Source organism: Anopheles gambiae, chromosome 3 (assembly GCF_943734735.2).
Source record: "Anopheles gambiae chromosome 3, idAnoGambNW_F1_1, whole genome shotgun sequence".
Lineage (NCBI taxonomy): Eukaryota > Metazoa > Arthropoda > Insecta > Diptera > Culicidae > Anopheles > Anopheles gambiae.
This window is the reverse complement of record NC_064602.1, coordinates 86569558-86596056: the sequence shown is the minus strand read 5'-3', so window position 1 is coordinate 86596056 and position 26499 is coordinate 86569558. Positions and strand designations below refer to the sequence as shown.

Genomic DNA, 26499 nt, shown 5'->3' with positions numbered 1-26499 from the left:
GCCAGCCGCCAACAATAGCCAACCGGGGCGTGTGTAATTTTTCTCCGTAAATGCATATTAATTAAGTTAACGATCTGTGAGTGGCGCGGATGCCCACTTTTCACGTCGTTGAGTGTGTTTACTTTTTCTTTCCCCTCCATTTTTTTTGTTTTGTTTCTTCTACATTTCAATTGCTACCCCGCGCACATAGTAACATGACACACTGGTGGAGGAGACCATCTAGTTTTTCCCCGCACTCTTTCTCACTCTCCCTCTCCCTCTACAGCTATCGCCGTGCATACGTGCCGTGACGTAAATTGACCCGCGCCACCACATTCTATTCTGTGTCAGTTTTTTTTCTTCTCTCTTTTCTGTTGCATTTAACCTGCACAAACCTGCACATTTGCACGGTACAGAACAATACACCAGTGTGATGCAGTGCCGTTGTTTGCAACGGAAGGGGTTGGTTTTCCACTTGCACCAGACGAATGTTTCCGGTGTGTCTGTTTATTGGAATCGGGCTTCTAATGCTTTATCGGAGCGTTCGGGCGGATGGAAACTGGGAAGGAGATAATGAGCATTCAAAGGCGTAACGACGGTTTGACAAAAAAATATCTACATCAGCCACACACACACACAATCCAGTGCTGCGAAATGACGTTAAACCGTTACCGGTCCCCCGCCCAGCGCCCACCTTTAAAAGCTCCCTTCGAAAAGCAATAAACGCCGAACGACGCTAATTGCAGGGTTTTTTTGCATTTGCTGCCCTATTGTAATGTACCTTTATTTTAACTGCAATAATAAAACATTTGGAACGAATAAAACGCAATGCTCCGCGGCAGCACCATCGCGAGCATCCGCGAGTGTGTGTGTATGTAAATGGAAATTTCAAAAACAATAACTTCGTTGGTGTAGGTGCACGATTTTTGCATAAATCGGGTCAATCGTGTGGAGCAGTAGAGAGAAGGGGCGAAAATAAAAGCGATCAGCGTACGTTAATCTGTCATGTCTCAGGTTTTTTTGTTGTTGTTGCTGCTATGACATTAATTTTTGCTTCCCTTCGCGGGTCATCCATTTCGCCTGTGCCGAGCGAGAAGCGAAAGAGAGGGGCAGAACCGACCCGACCCGTATTCCCCGCAGTAAAAGCTCATAAACTTTCCTTTTGATTGCAGACGGGCACAATAAAAGCACGCGCTGCTGGAGAGAGAGAGAGAGATGGGCAGAAAAAAAGACCCGAAGAGCGCTCTAGGCCCCCGTGCACTGCCATACATGGCGTAGAATGGGATTCGATCTGGAACGTTGCGAGGCAAATTAATCCTAGGCAGCCACGCTCGTTTGGGGCAGCCGCACGCTGCCCAAATGGACAGTTAACTGTCGTAAAATGAATCGAGTGATTATTCATCCTCTGCATACTCCATATACTGCACCGGGTGGGATGATTTGCATACGAGAAGCAATCGTGCGCTTGTGTGCTTTTTTTTTGTTTGCTTGTTTAAAATTGAATTGATTAACAGCACGTTTCTTGGCGAGGGAAAGGAAAACTGGCTAATAAAAGGTTGCACGTGAAATGACAGTTCTTCGACTAAATTGAACGATTGCTGCCCTTGGGTGCTCACCTTTTCCATTTTGCTTTGGGCAGAATGGTTTACGACCATCTCCTAATTGTACTGTTGCAGTTTGGAGCCTTTCGCCGTGAGGATGAGTCGTTTTTTTCTTCACTGCCTGTAAAGTGTGTTGAATTGTTAGGATTTGCACGAGTCAGTACTATTTACATGCTGTTAAATGGCAATTCAATCAACACGCTTGATCATTAAGCTTGTGAATTACAATGAGAGTTAAAGATGCATAATTGCAGATTTGTGCATCATAAGGATTGGACTTAGTTAATATTGTATGGCCATTGTATTGTTATAATGTATGGCAACTATTGAATTAAAATCTGTACGATAAAATACACAATAATGTGTATCGCTATTTAAGCAAACTAAACAATATTATCTCATGTTATTAACAATATTATCTCATGTTATCGTATGATCTGTTGCTAATGTCAATCGATTTATGCTTCTTGAATACTGTAGAAAATCAGCATTAATATTTTTCTTATTGAATTTCAAAAAGCTTTTCAGAATTTATTTGCTCGTTAGTCATCAACAGTACTTTGTTGAAGAGGTAATTATTATTTGTTGGGTTTGAAAGGGTTTGATTTATCATCATATTTACAGATATTTGACATGCGTTGCATATTTATCGATAACAAATTTAACTCATGTTTACATTGTATTTTAAGTCATTTATCGTCAATCTGATTTAGCAGATTTTTTCTACAAACAAAACTTGATATAATGTATGTTATCTCCATTTGTCTTTCGGAGCTTTTAGAAATTTTTTAATTAAAACTCTTAAAAAACTTATAATTTTTGCGATTTTTTAATTTTTATTTTTATCGTCTTATTGTTATTATTATTATAGTTATTCTTATTATTATTATTATTAATATTATTATTATTATTATCATTTTTTATTATTACTATTATTATTGTTATTATTATTATTATTATTATTATTATTGTTATTATTATTATTATTATTATTATTATTATTATTATTATTATTATTATTATTATTATTATTACTGTTATTATTGAGATTATTATTATTATTATTATTGTTATTATTATTATTATTATTATTGTTATTATTATTTTTATTATTATTATTATTATTATTATTATTATTATTATTATTATTAGTATTATTATTATTGTTTGTTTATCATTTATTTTATTATTTTCATAATTTGTAATATCTTCAAACTTATAATTTTCCCATTTTTGCTCATATTCACTGGACAGTACAAGTTCTGAAGTTCTTAGTAATAATCCAATAAGAAATGTTATCTCGTTTCTTCATTTAACACTATATTTCAGATACATACATTTCATCGCCGATTAGAGTACGTAAAGACGGTCAAACGAGTTTTAGTCGGTCAAACAACTTTAGTGTTTCGTTAAAATAAAAAAGGTAGACTTTGACATGCTTCAATGATCGATGACACGATGAAAGTGACTTTAAGCATAACAATAACTTATCAGCTTCTTTCCTGTTTCACTTGTTGTTTTTTCATGCAATTACAATGTCTATCAACTAAAAAGCACAACACCCACTGTTAATTTGTAATGTATGCACCAATACATTAAAAAACAAAGCCCTTACACCTCCATCTTCTGGAGCGTGTGTTTTGCTTTTGTATGTTAAAATCTTGACACACCCATCATTCGTGTTTGCTGGCTGTTTTTTTTTTTTGTTAATTTACATAAATGTCGTTATTCCATCATCACGCTTTTGCAATTATTAAGAAATCAACAACATCCTCTCGTTTTGCTTATATGATGTAACATCTTTCATAAAGGACACGTGTTTTTTTTTTGCTTTATATCCAGCCAAGTAGCCTCATCCCACCAACCAGCTCCCGTCCAGCATGAAAAAATGGATTACTCTGACGATCGTCGCTAAAGAAAGAAAGACCACATCCATCATCATTATTTGCATTATCGTGATTATCTTCAGCGTCGGCAAAAAAGAAAAAAAAGATAGTCGTGCTTGCTCAATGTGTGACCCATCCAGCACAGCACGGAGCAGAAAGGATCGATGGATTTTAGCGACCCTACCAGCACCACCAGCCACCCACCGGACCGGATATAATCCTTCATGTGTCACACGGTGCAGGCCACGGGACCCATGACATGATGATCGAGCTTTAATCGGTCGGCCGACGATGGTGGTGTTGATTATGGAATCGCTGGTGAAAGCACTCCTTCCCCACAGCGCTAGGGTGGAGTCAACGAAAGTGGAAGTCATGAGTGGAAGTCAACGAAACTGAAACCAAGTTGTGCAATTTAAAGGTGTGCCCATCATCATCATTACATCCCTATTGGCAAAGCAAACCAGTTTTCAAAAATGGTAAAATGTTGCTCACAGTAAACACTTTCTTTCGTAGGAGGTGAGCAAAAGTAACAGGAAAGAAGTAAAAAAAAAACAAATAGAGACACAGACATGAAATGCAAATCTGGTGTTTCTGTGCCCCCCCGCGCCACCCCGATCATCTCTGTCACCGGGCCCGGGCTAGCAACATCATCAATCATGCATTTATTATCTTGATGAAGGAAGTCCCTGGCGATGAGGCAAGTTAGTTCATTCCTTTCCAAGACAAACAAAGTAGTGTGAAGAGATTAGGGCAAGGAGAGAGAAGGCAGATTGAAGGTGAACTGTACACATATAAGTGCTCGTCGAGATCGCGAACCCACCAGAGATCGATACGACTCGCCGGTACCGTGTCCGACACGTGACTTTGCGCTTTACGCCGAGCAAAAGCTTTGCTGTTTTGCACTCTGCGTTTTTCTTTTTTTATTTTTAAGTTTTAATGTGATTAAATTTCAAACACACCACAAATCGGCTCTGTTCCATTGCGGGGGGGGGGGGGGGGCGGTGCATGGATACGGGGGTCACGCCAATCGCCTCGGATGAAACATGATGCTTCACACACGCGGACGGCAGCAGGCGCAAAGATTGATGAATCTGCGGTTTTATTCTAGACCGTGGGCGATCATCCGGTGCGCTGGTCGGAACTGTTTTCCGCGTGACCTACTCCACGTAGGGAAAGGACAGGTGGGGGAAATTGTGGGGTGTTTGGCAGGTCCGGGGTGGCTTGGTTTTTGGTGGACAGCTGATACGGTAGAACAGGGAACGGTACATTGAATATCAAGTGCATTGTTTTGAGTAGCTTGATTTAAACAATTGTTGGCTTACATTACACCAGTAATATTTGCTAATGATTGTTTCCTTATTATCGTTTTGCTAGTATATTAAAGTTAAAAAAAACAATAATCGTTTTTGGGAAGGTTCAATTGCCATATTTTACATAAAATAATACTTAATTACTTAAATACTTAATAATAATTTTTTTTGTAAAGAGACATTTAAACGCGTGAACGCTTTGTTTATGTCCTTATTATACATTGAAAGATACTGAATTGAGAAACCAGATGTAACTTTGTTCTCATTAAAAACTTACTTTTCTTTAGGTTCAATTTGAACATTTTTTGTAAAAAATATGAAATTTCAAACATTTCCATAAGTTTTAGAGTTTATTATTTTTATTTTCAATATAATGATATGACAGAATACGTCCGTTTCTGACCTTGTTGGACCACGAACGCCTTTTTTTATAATATTTTTTTGTTCCTTATTAATGTGAGTTCTAAATTATTTGTTAAAATATCACCCCCTGAATTATTTTTTGCATTTAATAATCAAACTTAAAGATCACATCATTAGACATAATTAAACACACGTTAGTTTGTGTTCATGAACGAGCTCTAAGTGAATAAAGTTAACGAAAAGATGGCCAACCTAGAAGGCATCCTAGAAGCAAAAGAGGTTAGGTTGTTTTAATTCCGTAAAGCGGCTCTCAATGGGAAGAAATAGAACAGATATTTACTTTAGTTTTCAAATTTAAAATTCCAATCAGAAGTTTTTAGTTGCAGTTCAAACAACACGTCCTGCAATACATTAGTTTCACAATTATTTTTTCATAATTTATCATTCATCAAATTGCTCCATTTTGTCGTCACTGGTGTATTCAAACGAATTATCAATTATGTTACCATCATCATAACAATCTGCATAAAGTGCATTGGATTGCAATGGAAAAGCTGCTACCCGTGCATAACGACCCTTTTTATTAGATTGTTGTCATTTTTAATTCAAAATAAAATTATCCAAAATTAGCCAAAATTGGCAACACAAGCATGGGTACGTACAAATAAATAAATGAATAAAAGTGGGTCGTTAGACAGGTTATAATACGGAACCTTTTAAATATATTCTAAACATTAAATAAAATTAAAAGTTCTTAAAAACATTATTCTCTTTGTCCCATATCCCTCTTGCAATGTGCACTGCCAGATTTCATCTTGTATTACGTATGCAATTTGTTCTACAGAAGAAAAAAAATAAAAAACCTCACATTCAGTTACTAAAACAAATGCACATCGAAATAAAAACACACACAGTTCCCATTTTGCTCTTGAAATCCCCATGATGAGCGCACATTTGCTGACGGTCGGCATAAAAATAGTCCTGTAAAGCAAACATTCGAAACGCCTCGTTGCTCGGGAAGCGGTGGAGGTCCTTTTTTTTTTTTGAAGATCAGCTGGGGTGGGGAAATGAACTTAAACAGCGGATAATGTGCTCTTTTCAGCCTGCGCTGAGGGATAGGATAGATACGCTTTGGCAGACATTCGGACGCCCGGGATACTGTTTCGCGTCATGGTTTGTTTGCTTTTTGTTTTTCTGGTTGAACAGAGTGTGCCAGTGAATTTTTGCACAACCAGCCGGGCGATGCCAAAATGATTGATGGATCACAGTGGCAATGGTGGAGGCATCCACATAAAAAAAGATAATAAAAACAAACGAAACCAGTACATGTGGGAAGGATGTTGTAGATGAGCAAAGAAATCGTAAAAAAAATAATCGCATGATGATGATCTTAACGTTCAGTCGCTAATGATGTCTTTTGGGAGCAAGAAGCACGACAAAGAAAGAATAATTTACTTCTGAAAAAAACATTTTTAGAACAAAGCTGCCTCAAATCGTTCGTTTAGTGGCAAGTGCAGCGTCTCTCTTTGAACTCGTTTCATTGCAATGTGTACACAGCCTTATTGCCTATTATTCTACCGAGCCACACCGATGGATCCCTCCATGCCTTGCCGATGCGTTACGTTCCTGCTGACTGGCTGACCGCTAACAGAACAAAACGAACGATGACTTCAACCGCACCAACCAACAGCTGGCGAGGATCAGCCCCGATCAAACGGAACCGAAGTGCACCAAACCGGGCACACCATGTACAACAAACGCACCCGCAGTTGCATCATCTCTCTCTCTCTGTATCTCCCCAACTGCGAGCGCCAACTGCACTTGTCCGGCTGTCTGGGGCTATCCTGAGTGCCTTACCAAAGACTGTGCATCGATCCGACTGTGCCCCGCCACCGGTTTGAGAGCGCTGGATGGAAGGTTCAAAATTTTCCATTACCTTGGGTGGAAAACACTCATCACATCACGGTTATATATCCATATCGAAACGCTCCACTCACATCGTACGATCCAATGCAATCGAAATCGATGCAACGAGTGCGATGGGGAGTGCAAGTGGTCGTCTACACACAGCCACACACACACACACGAAAGCCGTGGTCAAGGCCAGCTCGCGGCCGCTCTAAGCTTCGTCCTCTTCTTTAATCATCCCTTTCCCAGCGTAGCAGCAGCAGCAGCAGCAGCAGACGGCAGTAGGAGGTATTATTTAAAGAAAAAGAGAAAGACATACAAAAAAGTAAATGACACCAAACTAACAAGATGGAATGGGCGAGGAGAGGAGGGGGGGGGGTGAACCGCTTCCATGTGTGTAATTTATTTATTAGCAATCTTGTACTAATTAAAGTGATCTTAATTGAAATAATCGCCCCCCAACGAACGTACCGTCTAATAGTGCACGATTGCCGTACGATTGTCGCAGTCGCGGGGCAGCAAAAAAAACATAATAATAACAGTTCTACACACACACACACATGCTCTTGTTGCGATTGCAATTGCATCCAAATGTGTACCTAGCCGTCTACCAGCTGGCATCCGTATGCGACTATTTCGTATGCGGGTTTGTGTGTGTGTGTTGCTAGCATTAGCATTTAGAGAGAATGGGCACTGTTGTTACCATCGGGGTCGGCATTTGCCATTTGGTCAGATAAGTAGAATGCAATTTTCAAATTAAAATAAACAATTCAAACAGGCCAGCAGCGCCGATTGCACACGGAGTGTGTGTGATAAGGGGTGAAAGCATGTTTGAGTTAGATGGGTGAAAGCGATGTATTATTTTTCCTCCCCTTTACTACTTGATTCGGATATTGACTGATCAAGGTTTAAAATACAATAATTATAAATTGTTTTGCATAAAAGAGATCGAATCATGTGACAAAAACCGATTAGGCTAGTATCATGTGTCATGCCATGAATCATGTGTGAATATGATCATGCATAACTTTCTATTAAAAAAGTATTTAAGTCTTCTCAATCTTGTCAATTTGATAAACCGTTTGGCGATTTTAGAGACATTGCAGTTCATTTAAAGAATGAATGAAGTGTTTACGAAATAGTTTTTAACTTTTTAAAAATATTTCATAATGCTTCGTCGTCTTCACCTTTTAGTATACACATTTCAGGTTTAACCGATCACATGTTAATCTTTAAATACCTGTTCGATTAGAATCTTCACATTTAACACTGGCTGTAAAACAAGACATTTTTAACAGAGAATAATAAGTTTGGTATCAAACGAAAGGAATTTTATAAACATTGCATTGAAAAAATATATAAAAATAATAAAATGTTGATGTACAGATAAAGGCAAAGGCTTATCTTTCAATGAGTCTCTTATTAGATTCCGCAAAACCGATAAATCGTCTTATCTAGCTTATTACTCGAGCAGTATGCAGTTTGTAAAGGCCTTTTAGTAGTTTTCTCGGTTGTTTTTCAATTTTTGTTGTATTATTGCCAAATATTTTATTTTAGGCAAACATTCAGCACAGTTATAATGCTGCACATAACTATACCATTTAAACAATGCCCGACTGTAACGACGGCTGGTTAATAAATGTTTGAGTTTATTGTTTCATTGATAATGGAAGCCCGTGTTTTGTGCCTTAATCTGCCAGTGATTAGTCATTACTGCAATTTGTCGGCAAATCGCTCAGCTACATAGTACAGCATAGTACAGCTACATGCTTTGGTAATATGTCATTTTTTGACACCAGGAGCCATAATTTTAAAAAATATTTGATTTTTTTCCTCCCGGACCATGGACAGACCAAGTGGTGGTGTAACATTGTTTTCAACATTGTAATTCTAACGTTAATAACTCAAGAACTCAAGCACGTACGTGTAAACATTGTTGCAGAATTGTATAGTGAGTTCCAATTCCTTCAAATAACTCCGAAAAAGTATCGCTGGCAACTCTTTTAGTAATACAACTAGTTGACCAAATTCTACCTGAAGTTATCTATACTTTTTTATTTCCTTTGTTTTGTTTGCTTTACTACATTTTATGCCAAAAATATCTAATATTATTTTTTTATTATTGCTTACTTTTGGATTGATTCTCATTGGAAATTTACAGAACATTCCCTCTTGTTTTTATTTTTAATTCTTTTTTGGCACAATTCCAGCATAATTTCAATGTTTTCTACGAATTTTTAACATAAGGTTAATGTTTTCTTCGATTTTTTAACATTGCACACCTAACATTCAACTCTGTATTACAAAAATTGCAAAAATCACACCTTATCGAAAGCCAGCAAATAGTCATCGTTATCTTCGGGGTCCGCAAAAACAAACCACTTTAAATCAACTATCAACCAAGCCCTCGTTTCACTCGTCCCGTGGCCTTCCCAGCGAACGGTGTGTTATTTTTACCCTTAGAACATTCTTATTTGCTTTAATTCCGCTGCACCTGGAGTGTAGAAACGTGTAAACAGCCAGCCAGTTGTTTGGGAGTGTTGTATAATGTTTAGCACTTTTTGTTGTTGCTGTTGTTGTTGCTCCAAAGTGTGCGTCCCCTTTTAGCACTGCTGCCGCATCCAATTCCAATTCCAAAACCCTTGATCGGTGACACATCGTTCGAACCAAACAAAACATCAACAACAACAAAAGAAAGAAAAAAACGCTATAAAAGTTTTGTTTATCGAAGCGACGAAGCGGCTGGATGTGTTATGTCGGTTTCAATGGCACCTTTAACTACCTCGAGCGGCTCCATCGGCCGTTCCGTACCTTTCAGCTCCCCGCTATTGTCATTCTAAAACCTAACAAACCTACACAAAAACACTTAAAGTAGTATATAAGCCACACAGCTACCGTCCTTCACCACCGACAAACCAACCACCCCCTTGCCACCCCTTCGCTGGCAGCGATAAATCGAGTTTAAACAAGTCGATGCGCGAAGTACATTACCGTTCGCGCAGGCCCTTGCGAAGTGAGCTGCGTGCGGTGGTGTTGGTGACCGTCGCTTCTATCCCTTTCTAACACCACACACATACACACACACACACACACACACACGTTAATTGTTAGTTTGCCTCCGTCGTTCACTAGCACAAACACATAAATCGCACGTGCGTGTTTGCGCGAAACCGATCCGCCCGGAGGGGGAAACATACATGGGTGCAATGTGACTTTGCCGGCTTCCTCTCGGGGGTTGGTCGCAAGGGTGGCAATCGCGATGGTGGCGGTGCTGATAGGAAGAGCGCAACAAACGGCGAACAACAAAAAAAATCGCACTGCACACACTAAACTAGACAGCCAGTCGCCATCGCCGCCGGTTGAGCGTTATGAAACGAAGTCGAAGTCGTACATTGCCAACCTTTTGTGGCAACGCAGGAGAGAAAGAGAGAGAGAGATGAAGAGAGGAAACTCGAGATGGAAGTGTGTGGTGGGTGGGTGTACCGGTATAGCTCCAATAACCTCCATCTGCTCTGCTGCTCCAACAAAGCTAAACCGGGGGAAAAAGGTGTGACTGAGGGTGACCCCTCAGCAAGACCCTTTCGGCAAGGAGTGGGGTTAGACCCGACCGATTTGCCGATGGGGTGTGTTGTGGAAGACAGGGATGGGGTTGCTAATTACATGAGGCGGCATTTGGGAACGGCTTGCGGGAAGCACAAAACCATGCGGGGCTTAGGGAAGCAAGCAGAGGGAAGAAGCATAACATCACTGTGTATAATCGTAACGGCAAAAGGGGGCAGGCGAAAACAGCTGTTCAAAACAACTGACAGAGGCACAGCTATAGGGCAGCAAGAACACTACACGGGCAGCAGAGAGGAATTGGCGGTGACCTGATGACGAGGAGCGTGAAATTTGCGAAAATTAGATCACTCCTCGGGAAAGAGTAGTGCTAAAAGTAAGGCAGCGGAAACGTGAGACGATGGCCACCCATGATCATCGACATCATCTCAGCTGTTGGATGCGCGCGGTAGTGGGATTGGTATTGGTTGCAACACTTTCAATCGTTTTGGTTAGAGAAAGGATGATAATGAAATGATCGAAGTGCAAGAGAAATTGAATAAACAGCTATTTAGCTAAGAAGAGAATTAGCAGGAAATAGGAAAAGAGACATTAAATTATTACCATTGACACAAACACAATTTTTAATTAAAGGTTCACACAACAAAGCGTAAAGACAAATGATTAGTTTCATTTAATTTTCAAACTAAAATGAACTACCAACAGAACGAAATAAGTAGATGCAATTATAACTATCACGCATTTTTCCAGCCAATCAGCTGAATTTATTTCTAAAAAATTCATTCTTTCATGAGATAACATGCTCGCAAGCTAACCTAATCGTGCCCGCGACCAATCTACGTTTGTTTACATGTTTTTCAGGCTGAAATAATCTAGACTGAAATAATGAAGGTTAGTTTTGCATGTGGATTTGTTTGCAGTGTTAGCATGATAACCAGCCGTTGGATATGAAAAAGCTGAGTAGTATCGTAATACCCCTATGATAGTTTTTATTCAATCATACGAGCTCTTTTTGCGAACTAATTCCATAAAAATCAATTACTGGATATCAAAACACAATTTTCACTACCTGTAGCTTGGGTCGTTTTTCAGCTTAAGCTACAAGTGTTCAAGAATTTCGTAATTGAAAATCTTCACCTAAGCATCTTTAGCGCGATCAAATAGAAGCAATAGCCCTCGTTCTGGTAGGTAGGTCTCGGTAAGAATTGATCCGTTTCGGACTTGCAGGAACCGACGAATCTATAGAATAGACCATCGAGGCGCTGTCTTAGATTAATATTTAAGTCATACATAAGTTATTGGCATATTTTTCTCTATTAAGTTATTCATTTTTTTCTTGATTTGTACCTATATAAACTGTTGATATGCTTTTGCAACGAATCATGAGAAGAATTACAAGATGTACTTGAAAGATTTCCCACATTTCAAACATTAAAATGAATTGAGGCGACTGAAATGAAATGTTCAGCGGTAGTTGATGTTGCGATTTCAACACAAATTAGACCATAAGCAACTGTTATTCTGTCGCTCTACTTCCACCTTTTATTTCCTACCACCCCAAACCTCATAAAAATAGGAACGTTCCGTCATAGCACCAAGCAAACGTCAACGATCGGCCATAAAAAAAGAACTACCCCACGGTTCGATCATACCGCGCGCCTTGGCAGCGAGCGTTCGATTTCATCCATTTCCTCAGCCAACCATCCCCAAACACGCTTAACTGCTTCACGGGTTGTTTCGGAGTGTCATTAAAAATAATTGACCTGCTCTGGCCGGGACACACTGCCAGCACCAATTCTCCCCGTCATGCCTCTCCCATGCAACAGTTCTAACCACAGCTCGCCACACAACTAGATTCCGATCGTGCCGCTTCCCGGTTAGCTTCGGTTCCATCGCTCCCGGCGTATGTTCAATATCTTCCTTACTCCCCCTGCTCACGCACGACTTTGACGCGGGAGAGATCAATTATCGACAAAGGGGTTTGGAAGCGTACGGTCGCGACGACCACCATATGAATGATGATCTCATCGTGTGCTTCGTGTGTGTGTGCGCGCGCGGTCGTATCAGCTGCTCGCCACGTGGACACGCGCGCGCTTGCGGGCGTCGCTCGGTCTGGTTCGAACGCAGCAGCACCACACATCCACCCACCCACCCAGCTGGCGATGGAAAAGTACCACAGGAATGCAGAACAACAGTACAAGCTACAAAGCAAAAAACATGGCACGTACACATCCCCGGGAATGGAAAAATCTAATAATGCAACGATATATGGCGTGTATCGCAGCGAAGGGGATGGGAAAGACACTGGTTGGTTCTGCCAAAGGAGTGCACAATTAGTGCAGGAGAATGCTTTTGTTCGATTTCTGCGGAACAAAAAAAACTACCATGGTACACATTATGTGAGAATATCAGGTTGGTGATGATGGAAATTTTCTAACGACCAATTAGTGTATGATTCGTCGGTAAAACACGAATATCAATCTATTTTTCATTGTTTAAAAATATGAGTAATGTTCAACAAAGACTTGGTGAGTTGGTGAGTAAGTCAATCAACTGATTGGATATCTGCGTGTTTTTTTATATCTGTGTGTGGTTTGAAAACATATAATTACGAATGACTAAAACTGTTGATGGAGAGTGTTGTTGACAGACAGTATATGTGACAAATATATGACAAGCCATTGATTTGCCAGTGTTGGTTGGGTTTAAATGTATTTTTTTAATTAAAAGATTATAGGTTGATCCAAATACAAGCAGTACTTGTCTTGGACACCATGGATAGATATCAGTGACCACAGCAACTGAACACTATTTATAGGATGATGTATGTTGTCATGTTTTAAGCGAAAGTTCACCGTAAACAACATGTACTCATAATATCGATATCAAAATGTAACGATATCTTTTCAACGTCGTGCTTGGAGTTACATTGCATTAATGTATTAATTTAACTTCATGGACTAACTATAGTAATTTTAAATGCAACGATACCAGGAACTGGTGGTTTTGGTAGTCACTGAATTTGACAACGCTTGTAGTTGGTTTACATTTTCCAGAATGTGTTGAAATCTTCTATGTTGATTCTGATGAGCTTGATGAATCTAAAAATATCTGTTCAGCAAAGTTTTAGAACGTATTGGAAAAAACCGCAAATTCTGAAGGATGATCATGCACTACATTTCACCATGAATTATTCTGAAAAGGACAATGCATTTTACCTCAAATACATGCAAAGACATACGAAATCAACTTTAAAAACATTTGTTTCTGATTTGTCAAAATAATGATCAAATTTTCGTAAAGACCATATAGACATAGATTGTTTCCACATATATTTAGATACTGAAGTCACCATAGCTTAGGATACTGGAATACCTAACTTCAGAGCATAGGAAATAAGACCACTAATATCAATGGGTATGATTATCCTTTTAGTATACTGCTTGCTTAACGTATTGTAGAAGATCTTGACAAAGAAGTATTATTCAGAAGTTCAAGAATTCAAAGTTCATTGAGACATTAAATTAGCTTTTACCAAATCAAGCAATCATGTAAAATAGAACAATTGGATAGAAATTGTTTCATGTTTTTCTCAGTTTTATCCAAATATGTACGATATATTACATTAAAGATTCAGACTAATTCCAAAACAAAATGTGATCATCGCATATTGTACGATAGAACCTACGCTTTGATAAACACAGGTAAACCAGGTAATGTAACAAGGCAAAGCAGCATCTCCAAATTTCTCAGCTATACCCAGTTCTACCAAGCAATCGAGCCCTACGTTTACCCCCTTTCAAACTTCTCATTCAAACCCCGTCAAAAGGAACACGTCATCTCTCATGCACACGCCAGCGAAGCAAAACAACTTCGCTAGTGGAATCCCTTGTTTAACTAGCATAATTTATGAAGAAACTTCCTTTTGCAGCATAACACCACTTCCTCTGCTTACCAATGAAAGTACGAGTGAAACATCAACTGCTTATTTCAAAGCGACTGCCATGCCATGAAAGATCCATACAGAAGGTTTTTTGCATGCAACAAAAAAAGCGCACACTCACACAAAAGTGCACCCAAAGTTTGCTTTATCCCACCGACTTTTATCTCCGGTAATCCGTGCTACGGTGGAAGAATACATTCGACTGGTGCTGGTGAAAAATTGTTGCAGTAAATGAAAACCAAGGGGAGGTGGCAGGTACGCACTTCCGGCCCGAGTGAAAAGAGCCGCAAGAGGGAATGAGCAGCACAAACTAGTTAAGATAACTCTCATAACATAGTGGTGGAACAATATCATGCTTCTACTCCATTCCTTTCCAGTGCGGATGATGATGAAGATGATGATGATGGGAAAGATGCTCCAACGGTTGGTCAAAAGCAAGGACTAGTTACTGCACAGCATGGGGTGTACGTTGCAGCACAGCGAACCGGCAACCGACTGCCCGGGAAGTAATGCTTTTTGATGGATTTGTTGATGCCAGCCAAGGGTGGTGGACGTGAGGCTGGGGCGTTTTCTATTCGAAAGCTCTTAACCCGAGAGTTGTCCAGGGATCAGGGATGCAGTGCGAATCCTCGGCACACGAGATAGCCTCTGCAGCCCTAGTAGTGTGGTAGGGAGTTTGTGCAGTGAATGGCTCTGCTATCTGCACACCGATTCTCCCGTGATGGTTAGAGAGATAAAATAGTACACGAACGAGGAAAAAACCCTCCTTGGTTGCTCTTAGTTGTATAATGTTTTGATGAATTTAGGCCACCGAGCACCAAGCCACAGGAGAGCCTGGCAAAGAAAAGCTGGCAGAAGGCTCTTAACGAGCCTCGTGAAGCGAACGAAAGCAATGGACCAGTCAGGCTAGGCAATCTGCTTCCCTTTAGCTGGGCAGGGATAAAGCTGCAATCATTCACCGGGCGTCCCTTCCCGGTGGTTTTCGAAACCGTTTGAATCCTACCGAGCGAATGAGGACTGAGGGAAAAAAACGATCAGAACATCAAGATAACAGAACCATCTCCCGCAGCACGCCGACCCACGGGACTTTGGGAGGATTGGAGTTTGGAAAGTCGTAGTCGTCGTTGGCGCGAGAGAAGCGAGAAAATTAGAAAAATGATCTCTCGGGGTTCTGCTAGGGACCGGCCCAATGGGACAGGAAGTAAGGGAAACTTTCCGAAATGGAAAACTCAATCCAGCACGAAACCAGCAATCAAGATGAAGATCCTTTGAAATAGGAGGGGGTCTAGGTTTTTCTACAGGCGCCGGTGGGCCTGGCCGTGTGCAAGTGGATTTGGATTCCCTTGCTTCTGCGGTTTTGTGAATGGCTCTCCAAGTGTTGGTGTGGCAGTAAAAATGAAATACTATTTGTAATGAGTTCTAAGCAGATGTAATCACTTCGAATGATTCCAGCACTGTCAGAGATGCTGATAGTGGAGTTACAATGAAAAATTACCTTTTGAATAAATGTCCTTCTCCCACTCCCCCTCCTTACTAAACTGGTAATCTCTTTTTCGGTATGCTGTTATGTGTATTAAAGCTTCCCGCTTTCTGAAGAATCTTCTTAGGCTAGTATCTTGCCGTACTAAGCCTAATCAAATGCTTCGCTTTAAAAAGCAATCAATCAAAACGATCACTGATTTTTGGGATCTAGGACTCGCGCTAAAGTACGTCGCACTCGCGCAACACGCACTGCAGATGAGTCTGCATCTGCAGTTAAATAATATAACAAGAGGCCACCGAACCCGTTGGCAGGGCACGCACTAGCGCGTGTCTTTAGTGCACACGCAATGGCGAACGAAGGGATTTGTGCGTGTGCGTGAGTCCCCTTTTTGTCCGTGTCCCTGTCGGCATCGTTAACCTAGTTTGCGCTGGTAGAGGAGGAAGTAGTAGTTGCACCGGCAGGATACACTGGCGAGAGCGCACGTAGTACGTCTGTCAAGCGACGCGCTAGACGGCGTGTACAAATAATTGGAATCCAGGTGCGTCAGGCCAGGAAGTATTGGAATGAAGCATTTATAGAGAAAAGGGTATTGGGAAGAGTCAAGCGCGATTTGGGATTAGATTTGCAGCAAACCTGAAATTTGAATGGAGGTCTAAATCAGTAGGTAGAATAATATCGAGACATAGACACGAAGTTTATGTCGTTTTGTCAAAATGTTGCACGATTCAACTACTTTCCAAATTTATAATAATTTATTTAATATCGTGCTACATGATTCATGAATGATTTAATGATTAAAAACAAATAGATAGGAATAGTAATACCCCTCTTTGTTTTATATGATAACTAGTTTGCGTAAATGATTTGAGCTTTGAAACCTAAAAAAATTTGAAGTCAATGGTTGAAATCGCTCCATTAAAAACTTTAAGCGTGATTTCTACTAGTGTAATACCAACTTCCAAAGCCGTTATAACCTTATAAAGCAAAATAGTTTGAGATTGCATCATGGATATATTTAAAAAATGAGATTCCAGTATTTAAAACAACAACAAAAAATGTGTAGGCATTCCCACTTTCCTAGTTGCTATAACCAGTATGCCCGTATCGCTTGATTGAAACTATTTTTTCCCCTAACTTTGTCCACCTAATCACCTCTACTCTACTCACTATCCTTCGCTTGTTGTACAAGATCAATCTAACGCAACTAGCACGCCCTATGAAGTACCACCGGTACCGGCGCATTCGGTCATTTAATTATCGGCAAAATTTGCGAAATGAAACTCAAATATCTTTCAGCCGTGATGTCGCATCAAATGCTCAGGATCGGACACCGGCGAAACCATCACGGGCGCTTTCATCCGCTGCTGACAGGATAATCAAAACCCTTCGATCGAAACTCTGCTTGCGCGCCTGTTCGGTGTGCATTTCCACACGTTCATTCGGGGGGAAAAGCTCTGACATGGTTTGCAGAGATGTGGAAACTGTCGCAGAGGAAAACCGTTGCGCACACGAGCCATGCTCAATTTACGTTGATTGGATTAAGGCGCAATATGTCTACGTCCCCCTGTCGGTCGGGCTCGGTTACTCTCGGTCTCGCGGTCGATGTCAGCCATCATATTGTGCTGATAATGTGTGTGTGTGTATGACAGGATGAAAGGTACAAGTGGGAGAAAGAAAGAGATGTAGACAGAGAGAAAGAGAGAGGGAGATGGTAAAAGGACTCCAATCAGGATCGAAATAGGGTTGTACGAGCCGGGACACACTGGCAGCAGCAGCAGCAGGAAGTCGTCCAAACCGAATGGCGAGATGTTGATGGAACTTCAATTTCCAGCTGAATAATTAACGATTTGCTCAGTCACCCATCAAATTTTTATCCGTACCGTTTGCACGTTGGATGCCCTGTAAACTGGTTATCTTGGCCTGAGTGCATCCGTGATGTTCTCAGCGAACTACTGGACGAAGGAAACAGTGCTGACTTCAAATTAACCTTCAAAGTAACACACATGAACCAACTGTTATAAACTATATTTCGTTCAGTAGCTCTTGTCAATTATTGCTTACTGTTCTACAAGCTGTTAGAAGGGACGATATAAACGAAGCTTAAAACGTGTACTTGCGCTTTTTAAACACGAGCTCAGCTTCTTTCTTCTTCCACACTGTGTACGCCCTAAAAGCCACATAGGAGGACATATCCGTTCACTGCTCGTCCTTCCCAACAACACATTACCGCACCACAGTCATTGCAACTCCTACCTTTATCCCTTCAATTTCATCCCGACGATGAGGCCCCCCGTTCGGTTGGTTTTCATTAGTTGGACGATTATCTTCCATTCCTGAACCGTATATATATCCCGGGCCCATGCTGGTTGATAAACGATACACCCTCCCGTGTTGTGACCTGAACGGAAGGGAGTATTGGCGCCAAAGGACGATTTTGTGCAAAGCGTTCGCCTACTGCTGCTGCTGCTGCCGCTGACAGGCGCATATCATGACGATGACTGTCGAAGTAAATTCCACCAGCCCAGTTCGCCCAGTTCTCGGGCTCGAGTTGTGCCCCCGGAGGGACGTATCTCTCCAGTGGACCGACGGTTACATGTAATGGACCGTCTCGTGATGTGTCTGCCGCTGTTTGTGTGGCTTGTGTGGCTCCCTAGTGTTCACGTGAACGTCCAGCTGAACAGCGGGTAGAGCCTGCATTCTGGCCGATATGCACGGTTCATCGACAAATCGTCTGAATATTTCATAGCCAATGAACTGCGAGCAAAGTGGTTAGAGATTGAGCACATTTGGGACAGAGAAGTGGAGGAAATGGAGCGAAGGGAGGAATTTGTGGCGTGGAAAACTGATCGGAAAATTGGGTCCACATGTACACGCACGCACCCGGGGGCTGAAGAGACATGTTGATGAAATGTAAAATTGCAACAATTGGGTCCATCCCCGCCTCCGTCAAGGTATCCATCGCAACCACAAGCTTCATCGATCGACCGTCAATCGATGAGTGTGGAGTTGGGCGATGGTTTAGTTTTCGCTAGATTGAGCCCACTTGATGATAATGACGATAATGATGGTGATGTAATCGAATTCGTGCATTTATGATGGATGCGTTGAGCGAAGGTGAGGCAAATCGAAAATATACTTTTCTTTTGAGCATTGTGTTAGTGTGTTGTGTGCTATTTTGATGCGTTGGAACAAAATTTTGCATTTCAGATATGTATAATTTAAAAAAAAAATATGAAGAGAGCATCTCATTTGGATTTTTCATGTTTTCAAAACATTCATAAACAAGTACATTGTTGGGAATTTTCCAACAACTGGCTAGACTTATGAAATGGCTTTTGCCTTTTAAAAACGTTATTATTGTAAATTTGTCTTATGAAAACTTTCATGTACAGGTGTTTGTAATCACTACGAAACTGACACATGTTTAAAGGCTATGTTTAGTTTTTTAGCAACAGTAGTAATTAGTTTTATTCTATTCCAACTATTCACAATAATGAACTTTTCGCATTAAGTTGCTCTATAACAGTGTACGATGCACAGAATTCTGGAATGTACTGATCTATTAGTTCAAATCATTTTTTAATTCATTCACCTAATAATTCGGTTTTTGTTTGAAATTTATTTTAATGGATACTTTGTAATGTATATTTTAAGTAAATTTATACAAAAATCAAACACGATATATTCTACTACATTTCTTAATCACTCAACAGCGCTCTCCATAGAGTGCAGCAATTTTCTGCAATTACACTTTTATCTTGCTCATCCCTTAACAAGACACGGAAATGATAAGCATTTGCCTCACTGCTGATCTTGCATAATTACATCCTCTAAATTACTTCACCTTTTTTGCAAACAGTATGAGTACGAATTAAACAAAAAAAAAAGATAATTATTTACTCTACCAACAGACAGCGCTGTAATCTGTCTTGCGTAACCAATGACACTTAAGTGAAGCTTACTCATCATCGTGCTTATCTTGTGTCAATGTGGCGGCTGCTGCTCGGAGCAGGTAAAGTTTGATCGTCTGTCTATTTTTTTGTTTTATCGTCCATACAGTGGCAAGAACGTGCACGGCTGGTTGAGGCAAACTTACAGTCAAGAACTCATTATACTCGCTAAAGTGTTTACATTCGCTGTTTCCGTTGGAGAATGTTTCGATTTGCTTTTTGCTGTGTGGAACTGCATTTAAACGAACTTAGCTCGCATGGTAACACAGGCGGCGGTGCGTGTTACTAAGCTGTTACCTTCACATCGATTGCACTACTTGCCAGTTCTGAAGTAGCTCAGTGTTTCTCTTTCAGCAAAAAAGCTTAAGTTTTTCAACGTTCTGCAGTTAGACTTTAAAGAAAACTAGCAAACACCCTGTATAAACAATGGGCGTATAAAAAGGATCCGATTATGTGTCTGAAACTGCGCCAGAAAGTCTCTAGAGTCTGGCACACTGATAAGGCTCACATTTGTTACTGACCAGTAACCGTATGTGTGTGTGCGATCGGGGTAGGAGTGGGTAAGTCTATTTGTCAGATAAAAAATACACTCCTGGTTTACCTGGTTCACAGTTGGGCACGGTTTTTCTTGCCGCGGTCGTGTACGTGTAAAACTGCCCAGTTACGGTCGTTCCGTGAGTTGATATTTAATTTTGATTTAAATAAACATAACACCACAACAACACGGTCAGCTTTTTTTTGCGTCTTATCAAACTTGTTTACCGCTGACTATTATGCAGTTTAAGATAAGCTGAACCTAGCAAAGGTGTGACCCGGTTGGGGCTGACATCGCGGTACTGGGACGTTGAAGAGCAAAAAAACGAAAAAAAGAAATGCGCAGCAGCTGCAGCAAGTTTGAAGTTAAACGTTGTTTTATTAGTCGATACAATATTTATCGCAGGCTAGGCAAAATGTTTGGTTTGACCACAGCGTCTAGACGATTGTTATTTCATAATACACAACCCCACTGTTTACATTTTAAATTCAGAGTTTGATACAGATGCGTTTTAAGTTTGCAAACAAGGGGCAAACATTTAGTATAGGTAGTATTTCCAGTCAGGAATCTATGGTTTGATAGTCGGTCTATATAGTACAGTCGTCAACTCGTATGACTTAACAACATTAGGAATTAAACTGCACCTTCAAGAGTCTAGAAACTCAACAAAATTACTGCGTAGTAAAAACGAGACAACTTGAATATATTCATCAACTTAAATCTGAGTAATTCTTTGAATGTGGAAAATAGGTAGAAACATATTTTTCAAACAACGTCATTCGCCCAGAAAGACCCTGAAAATGTCCAGTTTTTTTTAAGTTAAAGTGTCCACTCAAACAAAATAATCATCCATGCATGAATCGAGATAGTAAAAAAGAGAATAAAACATATACATTATTATCTTCAGCAAAGAGGCAGGAGCATCCAAAAATGATTAATTCTGATGTCTAACTTTCATGACCTTTTTACCTAGTAGTGACCTCGGATTACAGCTGTTGTTAAGACTTGAAGAATACCAAATTATGATTGATATATCTAATCTAAGAGTCAAGATAAGACTATAAAAAATATCTTTTAATTTTTCTATATTTTTTTCAGAGAAAACGACAAAATTACTTGCATCTTGATGTTGCATCTTGATGTTGAACAATCTTGACTGTCAAATACCATTAAACTATGTTGATTAGCCAAGAATTTGATATTCCATACCCAATAGTCGTTTTCGACCCAAAAATCCGCGAAACTAATTAAGATCTTAATGTAAAGTTCCCATGTTCAAATGAAAATTCCTTTGAACATTTCAAATTTATACAACAGACCTACAAATTTCATCCTAACAGCAATGTTGAATCATACCGACTATTGCAATGTTTTCGATGACATCTTTAATATGCCCAGGCTATTATCAAGATCTGAATGTCAACTTGACTCGATGTCGATCCATGGTTCAAGATGCGTAGCTCTGTCGCTAGTTGAGCCAATAGTACTAGGAAATAGGTATTCCAATAGAATTAATTTCAGTGCCTTCGAATATAATTAAAAATTATGTTGGAACAACATGACCATTGCATGGAGAGATTCATCCTTCAAAAGCCATCATCATACTAGAATTATATAACGATTATCATTCATGGACAACAATTAGCAAAGCACAAAAGTGTAATTCTATAACAAACGAAATCAAAATCTCCATAAAAGACGTCAATGACCAATCCCAACGACTCATCATGTGAAGACAACCTATCTAAACTGTTGTAATTAACGCTGGAAAGAATCGTTTGCGCTCATCACGATCGCTTCCCAGGAAGTATGCTGTTGGTGACCCATATGGCACTGACCGACCGGGCCTCGGGTAGTACAAACGCGCGGCTCAGCCTGATAGCCGGACAAGCTGATAGTGAAACGAGTGCACGCGATAAGCCTAGTGCTAGTGGCCTCGGGCTGTACTAGCTACTGTTTGTGTGTGTATGTAGTTCTCTATTACCGCCCATCTGGCTGCGATAAGAAAACGAGAAACTGCGCTTAGAAGTTGTGAACGTGACTGCATGTATACTAAAGCCAGTAAAGAGCCAGAGTTGATGCTGATGCGTTTCAAAGACAGATCGCTTCCAGCGCGAAAGAGCATTACAGCAGCTTCACCGCAGCACGCAATGATGTAACTTGGTTCCTCCCATTCCTCTTCACCCCTCACCACAACAGCGATCTGTAATTGTAATTGAAGCTCCCGATCGAGAGTGGAGAGTGAGTGCGGCGTGGCCGGCAAAGGGTGTGGTACAATTTATTTGTTTATTTACTTTCGCGTGCTCGCACTTATCGCACGGCCAAACCTCCCCAACTGCGTACACGCGGCCATATTGTTGATGTTTGTCAAGTTAGCTGCCGTCCGCCGCCGCCGGTGCCCATCGGTGCGGCTTATCAGGGTGACGGCCGACAGAATGGCTGGGGTTGTGTTCTCGCGACTCCCAGTCTGGCCAGGCCGAATGGCCGATGATGAACGGCCCGGGAACGGGTCGTCGCGTTCTATATGAAGGATGGATTCTTACTCTTGCACTCAGTGTTTGCGACTCTTGCGCCTCGCCCCAGAGCTCGCTTTAACCAACCAGCCCCAAATCAAACACTGTTGCTGCTAAAAGGGGTTCGGGGCGGAGGGATAAAGGCAGCCCGCGCGGCCCATCGCGGCCGTGCAGTGGAGCGAGAGTTGAAACGATTCTCCCCAAATAGCATTGGAGCGTTACGTTTCGCGATTTTTGTATGGAGGCGTTACTGCTCGCTACCTGCTCATAACACTGCTCGATAGCAGTCCTTAGTGAGCAGGTAGCGTGTAACATTCTATGTAAGCTCAATGAAAGCTCAAAGCTCAAGCGTTACTTAGCGAGTGCACGAACCACAGTATAACGCTGTGGGTTCTGTATTCGGATGTAAACAAAAAACACACACACTTTTTTAAAATTTCGATGCACATTGTCCAGTACAACGATAAAATGTATTTTATTTAACTATTATTCAATACTTACATGCCCCAATATATGGTTTTACACGTTTATATACGATTTCAACCATCACTTTGGATGGTATCAACTGATGCCGACGGCGTTGTTGTCTCTGCGTCAAGCACATGTATTGTTGCCGCTTCTAATGCTCGGGTCGTTTTTTCGTTAGCAGTAGCACAACGATTAAACGCACTAATTGTACCACTTGCAAAGCGATACAAATAAAGTAAAACACATAATACACCGTACAACACACTTCTTAACAACACTTGCACATAAAAACCACTTGTCGATGCGGTGATCCAATGTCCTGTTTGCAGTGGAAAAATAACAATGAAAGATTAGAATGCTTTCAAATATGACATTATTTTATAATACTTTCCTTTCCATGCTATTTTGTGGTGTATGGCAACGTTGGTTTGCTTGAAGATACACAACGACCGGTGTGTTGGTCCAGTTGAGAATGTGCCGATCACGATCACAGCCGGCTTTAGTGATTGTTGTAGAAACTGTAACAATGATCAATATCATTAAATCTGCATTATTTTTACAATTCATTGTGATTTCATGAAAAAGTAAAGTGAAGAAGTAAAGTAAAAGTGAAAAAGTAAAACATTTCATCTTACCGGCGTCGTATTTCGTCGGCATACACACACACACAGCTGCTCGATCACACTCGGACGAATGTTGCCAAATTTCGGGATGAAATGATGTTTTTCCTGTGGAATAATGTGTTCAAACATTAAAAGATAGTTTATTTACTGAAATATGCACAGAACACTTACCTTTTCCCGAGTTTTCACATAAAATTTTACGATTATTCTGCACACAATCTTTACGGGCGGTTGTCCGTGTTTGTTTACGTTTCTGACTTGACAGATATGCGCGCTGGCATGTGACGAAGTGAAATACATTCAAACCTCGCCAATTGCAAGTCTGCTTTTTCAATTGAATACAAAAAATCCGAGTTGTTCACATAAATATGAGAAAAAGTCAGTTTATCCAGTTTGTATAAAATAACAAACATGACAAAATAAGCAGACATTAGTCGTGTTACAAAATTTCTTTCTAATAAACAAAATCTATCTTTTTTTTTGTACACATATGATATAAATGCAATTAGCGAGTTCTAATTGTATCATATATATTGCTATTTTCAAAGCGGTTTAAATTAAAACAAACATCCGTGTTTTTTTTAAATAATCAGAAAGATAATTATATACTTCATAATGATTAAAATGTATTTCATTACATTTATCTACAACGATAACCTAACTAGTAAGCATGTTCATGCACGTGTGTAATTATTTGATAATTTTTTTGTGATCCCTATATGAATGTTATTAAGTAAAACAGACAATTAACTCTGTTCCTTTTTCAATTCTTCAAGATAAGGTTTTTTAATAAAAACATGTAAGTTTGTTTAAAAAAACATATATAAATACATATATATAAACACACATACAAATATAAATATAAATATAAATATAAATATAAATATAAATATAAATATAAATATAAATATAAATATAAATATAAATATAAATATAAATATAAATATAAATATAAATATAATATATATATATATATATATATATATATATATATATATATATATATATATATATATATATATATATATATATATATATATATATATATATATATATATATATATATATATATATACGTATATATACATTTATTCATATAGTATATAGTTTTATAATATATATAATATACTATATATAAGTTGTTAATATTATTATTTTTATATCATTATACCGATGGCGGAAACCTTCAATTTTTTCATAAAATTTTAGTACAAGTTTCTGTTAATTTTGTTTTAAAATATGTGATCTGAATCGTTATGAAATATCCATCACTCATCTTTTCCAAATTCAGTTAGACCATCTCGCTTTGATTTGAATTCTAAGTCAGAATGTATGGGGTGCGCGGTACGGGTAAGAAGAACATAAACGCATCACAACACCAAAGTCTGGGTGAGACGGTGATGGTGTGAAACGCTTCTTGCTTCAAGCTCTTGTGGTAACAGTGTTAAAAGCAACAACAACAACAGAGAATAACGCATCGCGTAGAAACAAACACACCGTTCGTGGGTATGTCAGGGGGGGAAACAACGGGAAAAGCTCAATTCTCTCTCAGCGATGCCGCTTGGGCCATGAACGGTGTGTTTGTTTCTACGCGATGCGTTATTCTCTGTTGTTGTTGTTGCTTTTAACACTGTTACCACAAGAGCTTGAAGCAAGAAGCGTTTCACAGCATCACCGTCTCACCCAGACTTTGGTGTTGTGATGCGTTTATGTTCTTCTTACCCGTACCGCGCACCCCATACATTCTGACTTAGAATTCAAATCAAAGCGAGATGGTCTAACTGAATTTGGAAAAGATGAGTGATGGATATTTCATAACGATTCAGATCACATATTTTAAAACAAAATTAACAGAAACTTGTACTAAAATTTTATGAAAAAATTGAAGGTTTCCGCCATCGGTATAATGATATAAAAATAATAATATTAACAACTTATATATAGTATATTATATATATTATAAAACTATATACTATATGAATAAATGTATATATACGTATATATATATATATATATATATATATATATATATATATATATATATATATATATATATATATATATATATATATATATATATATATATATATATATATATATATATTTATATTTATATTTATATTTATATTTATATTTATATTTATATTTATATTTATATTTATATTTATATTTATATTTATATTTATATTTATATTTATATTTATATTTATATTTGTATGTGTGTTTATATATATGTATTTATATATGTTTTTTTAAACAAACTTACATGTTTTTATTAAAAAACCTTATCTTGAAGAATTGAAAAAGGAACAGAGTTAATTGTCTGTTTTACTTAATAACATTCATATAGGGATCACAAAAAAATTATCAAATAATTAC

The 26499-nt window shown here is 39.2% G+C and overlaps 2 long non-coding RNA genes across 3 annotated transcripts in view; both read right to left on the bottom strand.

Annotated features, from left to right (window-relative positions):
• Positions 1 to 26499, bottom strand: part of LOC133393785 (uncharacterized) — a 344205-nt gene that overhangs the window by 63918 nt on the left and 253788 nt on the right. The gene's annotated exons all lie outside the window — the stretch shown is intronic.
• LOC133393709 (uncharacterized) lies at positions 23456 to 24510 on the bottom strand. The gene is made up of 3 exons (XR_009766339.1): positions 24292 to 24510; positions 24133 to 24225; positions 23456 to 24015 (listed from the first exon to the last, which is right to left on the bottom strand). It is a non-coding gene; the product is annotated as an uncharacterized LOC133393709 (long non-coding RNA).